This window comes from Taudactylus pleione, unplaced genomic scaffold (assembly GCF_031769625.1).
Source record: "Taudactylus pleione unplaced genomic scaffold, aTauple2 ptg000679l, whole genome shotgun sequence".
Taxonomy (NCBI): domain Eukaryota; kingdom Metazoa; phylum Chordata; class Amphibia; order Anura; family Myobatrachidae; genus Taudactylus; species Taudactylus pleione.
Window position 1 is genome coordinate 1,059,853 of NW_028285081.1, and position 12,094 is coordinate 1,071,946.

A 12,094-nucleotide genomic window follows, 5' to 3' on the forward strand; every position below is an offset into this window, starting at 1 on the left:
TACAGATATACTTAACCATCTTTGGCTTGGGTGAGGCACATAAATGTAGTATCCTTGTAAGTGGGGTTACAGAAATATAAAAAAAATACAGAACACGCACACCATGACAGTACAAATTTAATAAAACATACATATACACTAGGAGTGAGCGGGTTCGGATTTCTGAAATGCGAACCCCCCCGAGCCCCCCCCAATCCGAGGCCGATCCGAGTCAGGCTCGACTTTTCCCGCCTGACTCGGATCTGAAATCGAGGCAAAACGTCATCATCCCGCCTTCCGGGTCTCGCGGGTTTTGGATCCTATATAAGGTACCCACGTTGGCGCCATTTTCTCACTCGGCTGTGGACAGTGAAGAGGGAGGGTGGGAGTTAGGTCTGGCTGGGCTGTGTAGTGTAGTGTAGTGTAGTGCAGAGTAGTGTTGTGCTGTGCTGTGCTGTGCTGCTGTTGTCCATAGGGGCTGTGTCCACTACTTCAAAGTCCATAGGGGCTGGCTGGACTGTGTTGTGCAGTCAGTTGTCCATAGGGGCTGTGTCCACTCCAAAGTCCTGTGCAGTGTCCCAGTCCTAAAGGGGTGCTGTAATGTTGTCCAGGGGGTGCTCTGTCCATCAGGGGTGCTCCACCCAAGTGCTAAAAAAATATATATTTTTTCTGTGTTTGTGAATTGTGTGCGCAGTAGCCGCACGTGCATCAACAAAGTAGTGCCAAGCGTGCGCCTGTGTCATAAGTAAAGGGCCGGCTGCCTTGACTGTTAAAGGGTGCTGTAACCCCCAAAGTACACTCCAAACCAAATAAAAAAATATTTTCTGTTTGTGAATTGTGTGCGCAGTAGCCGCACGTGCATCAACAAAGTAGTGCCAAGCGTGTGCCTGTGTCATAAGTAAAGGGCCGGCTGGCTTGACCGTTAAAGGGTGCTGTAACCCCCAAAGTACACTCCAAACCAAATAAAAAAATATTTTCTGTGTTTGTGAATTGTGTGCGCAGTAGCCGCACGTGCATCAACAAAGTAGTGCCAAGCGTGTGCCTGTGTCATAAGTAAAGGGCCGGCTGGCTTGACCGTTAAAGGGTGCTGTAACCCCCAAAGTACACTCCAAACCAAATAAAAAAATATTTTCTGTGTTTGTGAATTGTGTGCACTGTGGCTGCACGTGCATTAACAAAGGAGCAGTGCCAAGCGTGCGCCTGTGTCCCATAAGTAAAGAGCCGGCTGGCTCATTTCTTAAAGGGTGGTGTAACCCACAAAGTGCACTACTCTCCAGCAAAAATAAAAAAATATTTTCTGTGTTTGTGTGTGCCTTAGCCGCACGTATATATCACAAATCCCCAAGGAGAGTCCAAGTGTGGTGGCGGTTGCGATGCCTGACCTTCCCAGCACTGGACGGGAAGAGGTGGCTCTTTCCACCATTTGCACGCCCCCTGCAAGTGCTGAAAGGAGCACCCACAGTCCACTTCCTGATATGCAAATTGAAGATGTCACTGTTGAAGTACAACAGGATGAGGATACTGGTGTAGCTGGCACTGAGGAGGAAGTTGTCGAGGAGGATTCTGATGGTGATGTGGTTTGTTTAAATCAGGCTCCGGGGCAGGCAGTTGTTGTCCGTGGCATGAAAAAGCCCATCACGGTCATGCCTGGGCAGCAGACCAAACATTCCACCTCTTTGGTCTTGCAATATTTCTATCCAAATCCGGACAACAACTGTCTTGCCATATGTACCATATGTAAAGGTGAAATAAGTAGGGGTAGGGACGTTAACCACCTAGGAACATCCTCCCTTATACGGCACCTGCAGCGCGTTCATAAAAAGTTACTGTCAAGTTCAGAAACTTTGGCTAAGACCGTAAGCAGTCCAGGGACACCTAAATCCCTTTTTCCTGTTTTATCCAAGGAATCGGGGGATGAGGAGGATGAGGACGACATCTTGCCTCCGTAGAGCCAGTTTGTGCAGGGACACATTAATTGCCAGCTTGTTTTGTGGGGGCCCAAACGAACCAATCATTTCAGCCACAGTCATGTGGCAGACCCTGGCGCTGAAATGATTGGTTTGTTAAAGTGTGCATGTCCTGTTTATACAACATAAGGGTGGGTGGGAGGGCCCAAGGACAATTCCATCTTGCACCTCTTTTTTTTCTTTGCATTATGTACTGTTTGGGGCCTAGTTTTTCAAACTGCCATCCTGTCTGCCACTGCAGTGCCACTCCTAGATGGGCCACGTGTTTGTGCCGCCCACTCGTGTCGCTTAGCATAGTCATCCAGCTACCTCGGTGCAACCTTTTGGCCATAAAAACAATATTGTGAGGTGTGAGGTGTTCAGAATAGACTGGAAATGAGTGGAAATGAAGGTTATTGAGGTTAATAATTGCATAGGAGCAGAAAAACCCACAAATTCTGTGATTTAAGCTGTTTTTATGCTTTTTTTAAAAAAAATACAGATCCAAAACACAAAACCCAGAACCCAATATACGGAAGGGTGGTTTTGGCAAAACCAATCCAGATCCAAAACACGAAGAAAGATCCAGATCCAAAACCAAAACACAAAATACGAAAAGTGGCCGGTGCACACCCCTAATACTTGCACAATCACAATCAATTTTGGGCTTTCAGTTCCACTAATGTGTAAGAGAAATAATCAAAAGAATATAATTAAAAAAATGTAATATATTAAACAAAATTGTTATTCATAAAAAATGCTTTATTCAGAAAATTATTTTAATTATATTGATCTGTTGCAACTGTCGTAAGCGACATGATATTTAAAGTGGAGGAATATGTGGTACACGTGCGCTCCTAAGGGTGTGTGTGTGGGAGAAAGGGAAGGTGAAAAAAGGGGGGAGGGGGAAAAAAGAGGGGAGGGTTGTGGGATAGGAAGGGAGTGAAAATATGGGGCTGTAGGGGAAATGGAAGTGTGGGTATGTGGCTGTATAGATAATGTTTGTGGGTGTATGTGGGTGAATGCAAATGGGGCAGACAATAAGTGCAGGATCCATCCTTTTATTGGGTAAGGCACAATGCTTCCCTAGGTAGTTCCGTTATATGGTGTGGGGATTAGCAGATAAGTGTTGTGATCCTCGGTTGGGGAGTGGGTTTACCCTTTCTGGGGGCTCCTTTCCGTGCGGTCCTTACTCCTGCACGTTCCCCTGCTGGACCTATGGTCTACAGTCTTACTGAACCGGGATGTGGGGTGTGAATAAAGTCCAGTACTTAGTGCAGTAGCGGCGTCCCGCTCTGTCTCTGGGGTCTTTGTACCTACCGGTAGGTGTGGATTGTCCTGTGGTTCTTTGCAGCTTTGGCTGTGATCCCAGGTGTTAGCTGGATGTTACGTGACACCTCCGCGAGCCCGCGGGGTGTCTGGCAGCCGTACGCCCATCGACGTTCTTTGGTGGTGTGATGCGATGCGGAGAGCCACGTGGTGGGGTTGATCCACGGTACTGTGGAGTCAATGGGTGGTATTGGGCACAGTGATGAGGCTGGTGGGGGGGACCCAGGGTCTGCCTTGCGGCGTGGTGCTGGATCCTCTGCAGCCTTTCTTTGTGGTGTGGTAATGAGTACAATGGTCAGAGTTCTGGTGGTTGGTGGGTGGTGCTGATTTCTCCAACGCTTTTTGGCACTGGTGCCTTCTTCAAGGAGATGTGACATTTAAAGTAAATAGGCTTTGCCATACAAAGGCAGTGTTATCATATAGGATGAAGTGAAAAAAATCTCATCACCAGCGACTATATGCCAACAATGGAGCTCTTCTTGCTTTTGCCAAATGCAATAATCAATTGGCGGTCACAAACATAAGCATGACGGTAATGAAAAAGGGCCTTTAACACTGGCCTTATGCAAACTCCCTGTGAATGGTAACATACTACTTGGGACCAAATTCAATTAGCCCTGATAAAAAATGTTGTTACCGCGCATTAAATTATCACGCATATCACCCATTATTTTAACTTAATGCATGTGGGCGTGCTCCCGCTTAATGCGCATTCAATTGGAAAAGACTTATTAAGGAGGTCGCGTGGGAATTGCTGCAGGTAACACTCGCGTCAAGTGTGGGTAAAAATGGTAAAATCAGCCATTGCAAAAAAAAAATGCAAACTAATAATAAATAACAGTATTTGGGGTTCTTACAATGTGTCAAATGGCTGTTATGTGCATTTTTCAAAAACTTTGAAAAAATTATAGAAAGCAAATGTTTTTCTGCACAGTAAATGCTCTATACCAGGCATGTCAAACTCAAAATACCAAAAAAAAAGTCTTATATGCAATTTTGAAAGGTTAATTATTAATAAAAACCAAAGCAGTGCCCCTGTAGTAGTGCCCCTTATGCAATGCCCCGTGAATTTGTGCCCATTATGCAATGCCATTTATGCAGTGCCCATTATGCAGTGCCCCAGTAATGTCCCTAGAAGTGCCCCTTATGCAGTGCCCCCAGTAATGCCCCTTGTTGTACTCCTTATGCAGAGCCCTCAGAAATGTCACTAGTAGTGCCCCCAGTAATGCTCCTAATGCAGAGCCCCCAGTAATACCCCTTATGAAGAGCCCCTTATGCAGAGCCTCCAGTAATGTACCTAGTAGTGCCCCCAGTAATGCCCCTAATGTGGAGCCCCCAGTAATATCCCTAGTAGTGCCCCCCAGTAATGTCAATAATGCAGAGCCCCCAGTAATGCCCCTTATGCAGAGCCCCACTAATGCCCCTTATGCAGTGACCCCCAGTAATGTCACTAGTAGTGCCCCCAGTAATGCCCCTTATGCAGAGCCCCAAGTAATGCCCCTAATGCAGAGCCCCCAGTAATGCCCCTAATGCAGAGCCCCCAGTAATGCCCCTTATGCAGAGCCCCCAGTAATGTCCCTAGTCATGCCCCCAGTAATGCGCCTAATGCAGATCCCCCAGTAATGCGCCTAATGCAGATACCCCAGTAATGCCCCTAATGAAGAGCCACAGTAATGTCCCTAATAGTGCCCCCAGTAATGCCCCAATGCGGAGCCCCCAGTAATGCCCCTTATGCAGAGCCCTCAGTAATGTCCCTAGTCATGCCCCCAGTAATTCCACTAATGCAGAGCCCCCAGTAATGTCCCTAGTAGTGCCCCCAGTAATGCCCCTAATGCAGAGCCTCCAGTAATGCCCCTAATGCAGAGCCCCCAGTAATGCTCCTTATGCAGAGCCCCCAGTAATGTCCCTAGTCATGCCCCCAGTGATGCCCCTAATGCAGAGCCCCAAGTAAAGCGCCTTATGCAGAGCCCCCAGTAATGCTCCTTATGCAGAGCCCCCAGTAATGTCCCTAGTCATGCCCCCAGTAATGCCCATAATGCAGAGCCCCCAGTAATGTCCCTAGTAGAGCCCCCCAGTAATGCACCTTATGCAGAACCCCACTAATGTCCCTAGTAGTGCCCGCAGTAAAGACCCTAATGGAGACCCCCAGTAATGTCCCTTATGCAGAGCCCCCAGTAATGTCCCTAGTCATGCCCCCAGTAATGCCCATAATGCAGTGCCCCCCAGTAATGTCCCTAGCAGTGCCCCCAGTAATGCCCCTTACGCAGAACCCCAGTAATGTCCCTAGTAGTGGCCCCAGTAATGCCCCTAATGCAGAGCCCCCAGTAATGCCTCTTGTTGTACTCCTTATGCAGAGCCCTCAGAAATGTCACTAGTAGTGCCCCCAGTAATGCTCCTAATGCAGAGCCCCCAGTAATACCCCTTATGAAGAGCCCCTTATGCAGAGCATCCAGTAATGTACCTAGTAGTGCCCCCAGTAATGCCCCTAATGCGGAGCCCCCAGTAATATCCCTAGTAGTGCCCCCCAGTAATGTCAATAATGCAGAGCCCCCAGTAATGCCCCTTATGCAGAGCCCCCAGTAATGCCCCTTATGCAGTGCCCCCCAGTAATGTCACTAGTAGTGCCCCCAGTAATGCCCCTTATTCAGAGCCCCAAGTAATGCCCCTAATGCAGAGCCCCCAGTAATGCCCCTAATGCAGAGCCCCCAGTAATGCCCCTTATGCAGAGCCCCCAGTAATGTCCCTAGTCATGCCCCCAGTAATGCGCCTAATGCAGGTCCCCCAGTAATGCGCCTAATGCAGATACCCCAGTAATGCCCCTAATGCAGAGCCACAGTAATGTCCCTAATAGTGCCCCCAGTAATGCCCCAATGCAGAGCCCCCAGTAATGCCCCTTATGCAGAGCCCTCAGTAATGTCCCTAGTCATGCCCCCAGTAATTCCACTAATGCAGAGCCCCCAGTAATGTCCCTAGTAGTGCCCCCAGTAATGCCCCTAATGCAGAGCCTCCAGTAATGCCCCTAATGCAGAGCCCCCAGTAATGCTCCTTATGCAGAGCCCCCAGTAATGTCCCTAGTCATGCCCCCAGTGATGCCCCTAATGTAGAGCCCCAAGTAAAGCGCCTTATGCAGAGCCCCCAGTAATGCTCCTTATGCAGAGCCCCCAGTAATGTCCCTAGTCATGCCCCCAGTAATGCCCATAATGCAGAGCCCCCAGTAATGTCCCTAGTAGAGCCCCCCAGTAATGCACCTTATGCAGAACCCCACTAATGTACCTAGTAGTGCCCGCAGTAAAGCCCCTAATGGAGACCCCCAGTAATGTCCCTTATGCAGAGCCCCCAGTAATGTCCCTAGTCATGCCCCCAGTAATGCCCATAATGCAGTGCCCCCAGTAATGCCCCTTATGCAGAACCCCAGTAATGTCCCTAGTCATGACCCCAGTAATGCCCCTAATGCAGAGCCCCCAGTAATGACCCTTATGCAGAGCCACCAGTAATGCCCCTTATGCAGAGCCCCCCAGTAATGTCACTAGTAGTACCCCCAGTAATGCCCCTTATGCAGAGCCCCCAGTAATGTCCCTAGTCATGCCCCCAGTAATGCGCCTAATGCAGAGCCCCCAGTAATGCCCCTAATGCAGAGCCCCAGTAATGTACCTATTAGGGCCCCCCAGTAATGCCCCTTATGCAGAGCCCCCAGTAATTCCCCTTATGCAGAGCCCCCAGTACTGTCCCTAGTATTGCCCCCAGTAATGCCCCAATGCAGAGCCCCCAGTAATGCCCCTTATGCAAAGCCCCCAGTAATGTCCCTAGCCATGCCCCCAGTAATGCCCCAATGCAGAGCCCCCAGTAATGCCCCTAATGCAGAGACCCCAGTACTGTCCCTAGTAGTGCCCCCAGTAATGCCCCAATGCAGAGCCCCCAGTAATGCCCCTAATGCAGAGCCCACAGCAATGCTCCTTATGCAGAGCCCCAGTAATGTCCCTAGTAGTGCCCCCAGTAATGCCCCTAATGCAGAGCCCCCAGTAATGCCCCTAATGCAGAGCCCCCAGTAATGCTCCTTATGCAGAGCCCCAGTAATGTCCCTAGTAGTGCCCCCAGTAATGCCCCTAATGCAGAGCCCCCAGTAATGCCCCTAATGCAGAGCCCGCAGTAATGCTCCTTATGCAGAGCCCCCAGTAATGTCCCTAGTCATGACCCCAGTAATTCCCCTTATGCAGAGCCCCCAGTACTGTCCCTAGTAGTGCCCCCAGTAACGCCCCAATGCAGAGCCCCCAGTAATGCCCCTTATGCAAAGCCCCCAGTAATGTCCCTAGTCATGCCCCCAGTAATGCCCCAATGCAGAGCCCCCAGTAATGCCCCTAATGCAGAGACCCCAGTACTGTCCCTAGTAGTGCCCCCAGTAATGCCCCAATGCAGAGCCCCCAGTAATGCCCCTAATGCAGAGCCCACAGCAATGCTCCTTATGCAGAGCCCCAGTAATGTCCCTAGTAGTGCCCCCAGTAATGCCCCTAATGCAGAGCCCCCAGTAGTACCCCTAATGGAGAGCCCCCAGTAATGCTCCTTATACAGAGCCCCCAGTAATGTCCCTAGTCATGACCCCAGTAATGCCCCTAATGCAGAGCCCCCAGTAATGTCCCTAGTAGTGCCCCCAGCAATGCCCTTTATGCAGAGCCACCAGTAATGCCCCTTATGCAGAGCCACCAGTAATGTCGCTAGTAGTGCCCCCAGTAATGCCCCTTATGTTGTGCCCCCAGTAATGCCCCTTATGCAGAGCCCCCAGTAATGCCCCTTATGTTGTGCCCCCAGTAATGCCCCTTATGTTGTGCCTCTTTCCAGAATAGAAAAGGCCCCACTCACCTGTGCAGTACTTACCTTTCTTCACGATGGCCGCTGGGCATCGTTACAGTCCGCTCCGTCTTCAGTCCCACTGCCCTGCAAACATGATGACGCTGAGCTCCGATCGTGGCAGGGGTGTCGGCCGCATATAATATATATATGTGAGCCCACACTGTTGGGCCTCATAAAATGTTTGTTCGGGCAGCATGTTTTACATGCCTGCTCTAGACAAATTTGGGGTGCATAAAAATGCCTGTAAGAAGATGTTTTTGTAATTTTAAGCCACTTTTAAAAAATTATTAAAAACGCCTGTACTTTAACTCCCACCTGCAAGCTTAAAAATTTATGTCCCATTTATACAGCACCCCCATGTAACTGTCCCATTCATACAGCACCCCCATGTACCTGTCCCATTCATACAGCACCAACCATGTACCTGTCCCATTCATACAGCACCCCCAAGTACCTGTCCCATTCATACAGTACCCCCATGTACCTGTCCCATTCATACAGCACCCCCAAGTAACTGTCCCATTCATACAGCACCCCCATGTATTTGTCCCATTCATACAGCACCCCCATGTACCTGGCCCATTCATACAGCACCCCCATGTACCTGGCCCATTCATACAGCACCCCCATGCACCTGTCCCATTCATACAGCACCCCCATGTACCTGGCCCATTCATACAGCACCCCATGTACCTGTCCCATTCATACAGCACCCCCATGTACCTGTCCCATTCATACAGCACCCCCCATATACCTGTCCTATTCGTACAGCAACCCCATGTACCTGGCCCATTCATATAACACCCCCATGTACCTGTCCTATTCATACAGCACCCCCATGTACCTGGCCCATTCATACAGCACCCCCATGTACCTGTCCCATTCATACAGCACCCCCATGTACCTGCCCCATTCATACAGCACCCCCATATACCTGTCCCATTCATACAGCACCCCCATGTACCTCTCCCATTCATACTGCATCCCCATGTACCTGGCCCATACATACAGCACCCCCATGTACCTGTCCCATTCATGCAGTACCCCCACGTACCTGCCCCATTCATAGAGCACTCCCATTTACCTTCCTATTCATACAGCACCCCCATGTACCTGCCCTATTCATACAGCACCCCCATGTACCTGGCCCATTCATACAGCACCACCTTGTACCTGGCCCATTCATACAGCACCCCCATGTACCTGGCCCATTCACACAGCAAACCCATGTACCTGTCCCATTCATACAGCACTCCCATGTACCTGTCCCATTCATACAGCACCCCCATGTACCTGTCCCATTCATAAAGCACCCCCATGTACCTGTCCCATTCATACAGCACCCCCATGTACCTGTCTTATTCATACAGCACCCCCCATGTACCTGCCCTATTCATACAGCATCCCCATGTACCTGCCCCATTCATACAGCACCCCCATATACCTGCCCTATTCATACAGCACCCCATGTACCTGGCCCATTCATGCAGCACCCCCATGTACCTGGCCCATTCATGCAGCACCAACCATGTACCTGGCCCATTCATACAGCACCTCCATGTACCTGTCCCATTCATACAGCACCACCATGTACCTGTCCCATTCATACAGCACCCCAAAGTAACTGTCCCATTCATACAGCACCCCCATGTACTTGTCCCATTCATACAGCACCCCCATGTACCTGGCCCATTCATACAGCACCCCCATGTACCTGGCCCATTCATACAGCACCCCCATGCACCTGTCCCATTCATACAGCACCCCCATGTACCTGGCCCATTCATACAGCACCCCATGTACCTGTCCCATTCATACAGCACCCCCATGTACCTGTCCCATTCATACAGCACCCCCCATATACCTGTCCTATTCGTACAGCAACCCCATGTACCTGGCCCATTCATATAGCACCCCCATGTACCTGTCCTATTCATACAGCACCCCCATGTACCTGGCCCATTCATACAGCACCCCGATGTACCTGTCCCATTCATACAGCACCCCCATGTACCTGCCCCATTCATACAGCACCCCCATATACCTGTCCCATTCATACAGCACCCCCATGTACCTCTCCCATTCATACTGCATCCCCATGTACCTGGCCCATACATACAGCACCCCCACGTACCTGTCCCATTCATGCAGTACCCCCACGTACCTGCCCCATTCATAGAGCACTCCCATTTACCTTCCTATTCATACAGCACCCCCATGTACCTGCCCTATTCATACAGCACCCCCATGTACCTGGCCCATTCATACAGCACCACCTTGTACCTGGCCCATTCATACAGCACCCCCATGTACCTGGCCCATTCACACAGCAAACCCATGTACCTGTCCCATTCATACAGCACTCCCATGTACCTGTCCCATTCATACAGCACCCTCATGTACCTGTCCCATTCATAAAGCACTCCCATGTACCTGTCCCATTCATACAGCACCCCCATGTACCTGTCTTATTCATACAGCACCCCCCATGTTCCTGCCCTATTCATACAGCATCCCCATGTACCTGCCCCATTCATACAGCACCCCCATATACCTGCCCTATTCATACAGCACCCCCATGTACCTGGCCCATTCATGCAGCACCCCCATGTACCTGGCCCATTCATGCAGCACCCCCATGTACCTGGCCCATTCATACAGCACCTCCATGTACCTGTCCCATTCATACAGCACCACCATGTACCTGTCCCATTCATACAGCACCCCCATGTACCTGCAGTATTCATACAGCACCGCCGTGTACCTGCCCCAATCATACAGCAACCCCATGTACCTGCCCCATTCATACAGCAGCCCCATGTACCTGCCCTATTCATACAGCATCCCCATGTACCTGGCCCATTCATACAGCAACCCCATGTACCTGCCGTATTCATACAGCATCCCCATGTACCTGACCCATTCATACAGCATCCCCATGTACCTGGCCCATTCATAGAGCATCCCCATGTACCTGCCCCATTCATACAGCATCCCCATGTACCTGCCCCATTCATACAGCACCCCCATGTACCTGCCCCATTCATACAGCAGCCCCATGTACCTGCCCTATTCATACAGCAGCCCCATGTACCTGCCCTATTCATACAGCTTCCCCATGTACCTGGCCCATTCATAAAGCAGCCCCATGTACCTGGCCCATTCATACAGCACCCCCATGGACCTGCCCCATTCATACAGCAGCCACATGTACCTGCCCCATTCATACAGCATTCCCATGTACCTGCCCCATTCATAATGCAGCCCCATGTACCTGGCCCATTCATACAGCAGTCCCATGTACCTGGCCCATTCATACAGCACCCCCATGTACCTGGCCCATTCACACAGCACCACCATGTACCTGGCCCATTCACACAGCACCACCATGTACCTGACCCATTCACACAGCACCCCCATGTACCTGTCCCATTCATACAGCACCCCCATGTTCCTGCCCTATTCATACAGCACCGCCATGTACCTGCCCTATTCATACAGCATCCCCATGTACCTGCCCTATTCATACAGCAGCCCCATGTACCTGCCCTATTCATACAGCATCCCCATGTACCTGCCGTTTTCATACAGCATCCCCATGTACCTGGCCTATTCATACAGCAGCCCCATGTACCTGGCCCATTAATACAGCATCCCCATGTACCTGCCCCATTCATACAACAGCCCCATGTACCTGCCCTATTCATACAGCATCCCCATGTACCTGCCCCATTCATACTGCAGTCCCATGTATCTGCCCCATTCATACAGCATCCCATGTACCTGCGCCATTCATACAGCATCCCCATGTACCTGCCCTATTCATACAGCACCCCCATGTACCTTGCCCATTCATATAGCACCCCCATGTACCTGTCCTATTCATACAGCAGCCCCATGTACCTGCCCTATTCATACAGCATCCCCATGTATCTGGCCCATTCATACAACAGCCCCATGTACCTGGCCCATTCATATAGCACTCCCATGTACCT

General features: G+C 50.5%; 1 pseudogene; it reads left to right on the forward strand.

The window, feature by feature from the left end:
- LOC148478106 (uncharacterized) overlaps positions 1-12,094 on the forward strand; it is a 120,356-nt pseudogene that overhangs the window by 99,548 nt on the left and 8,714 nt on the right.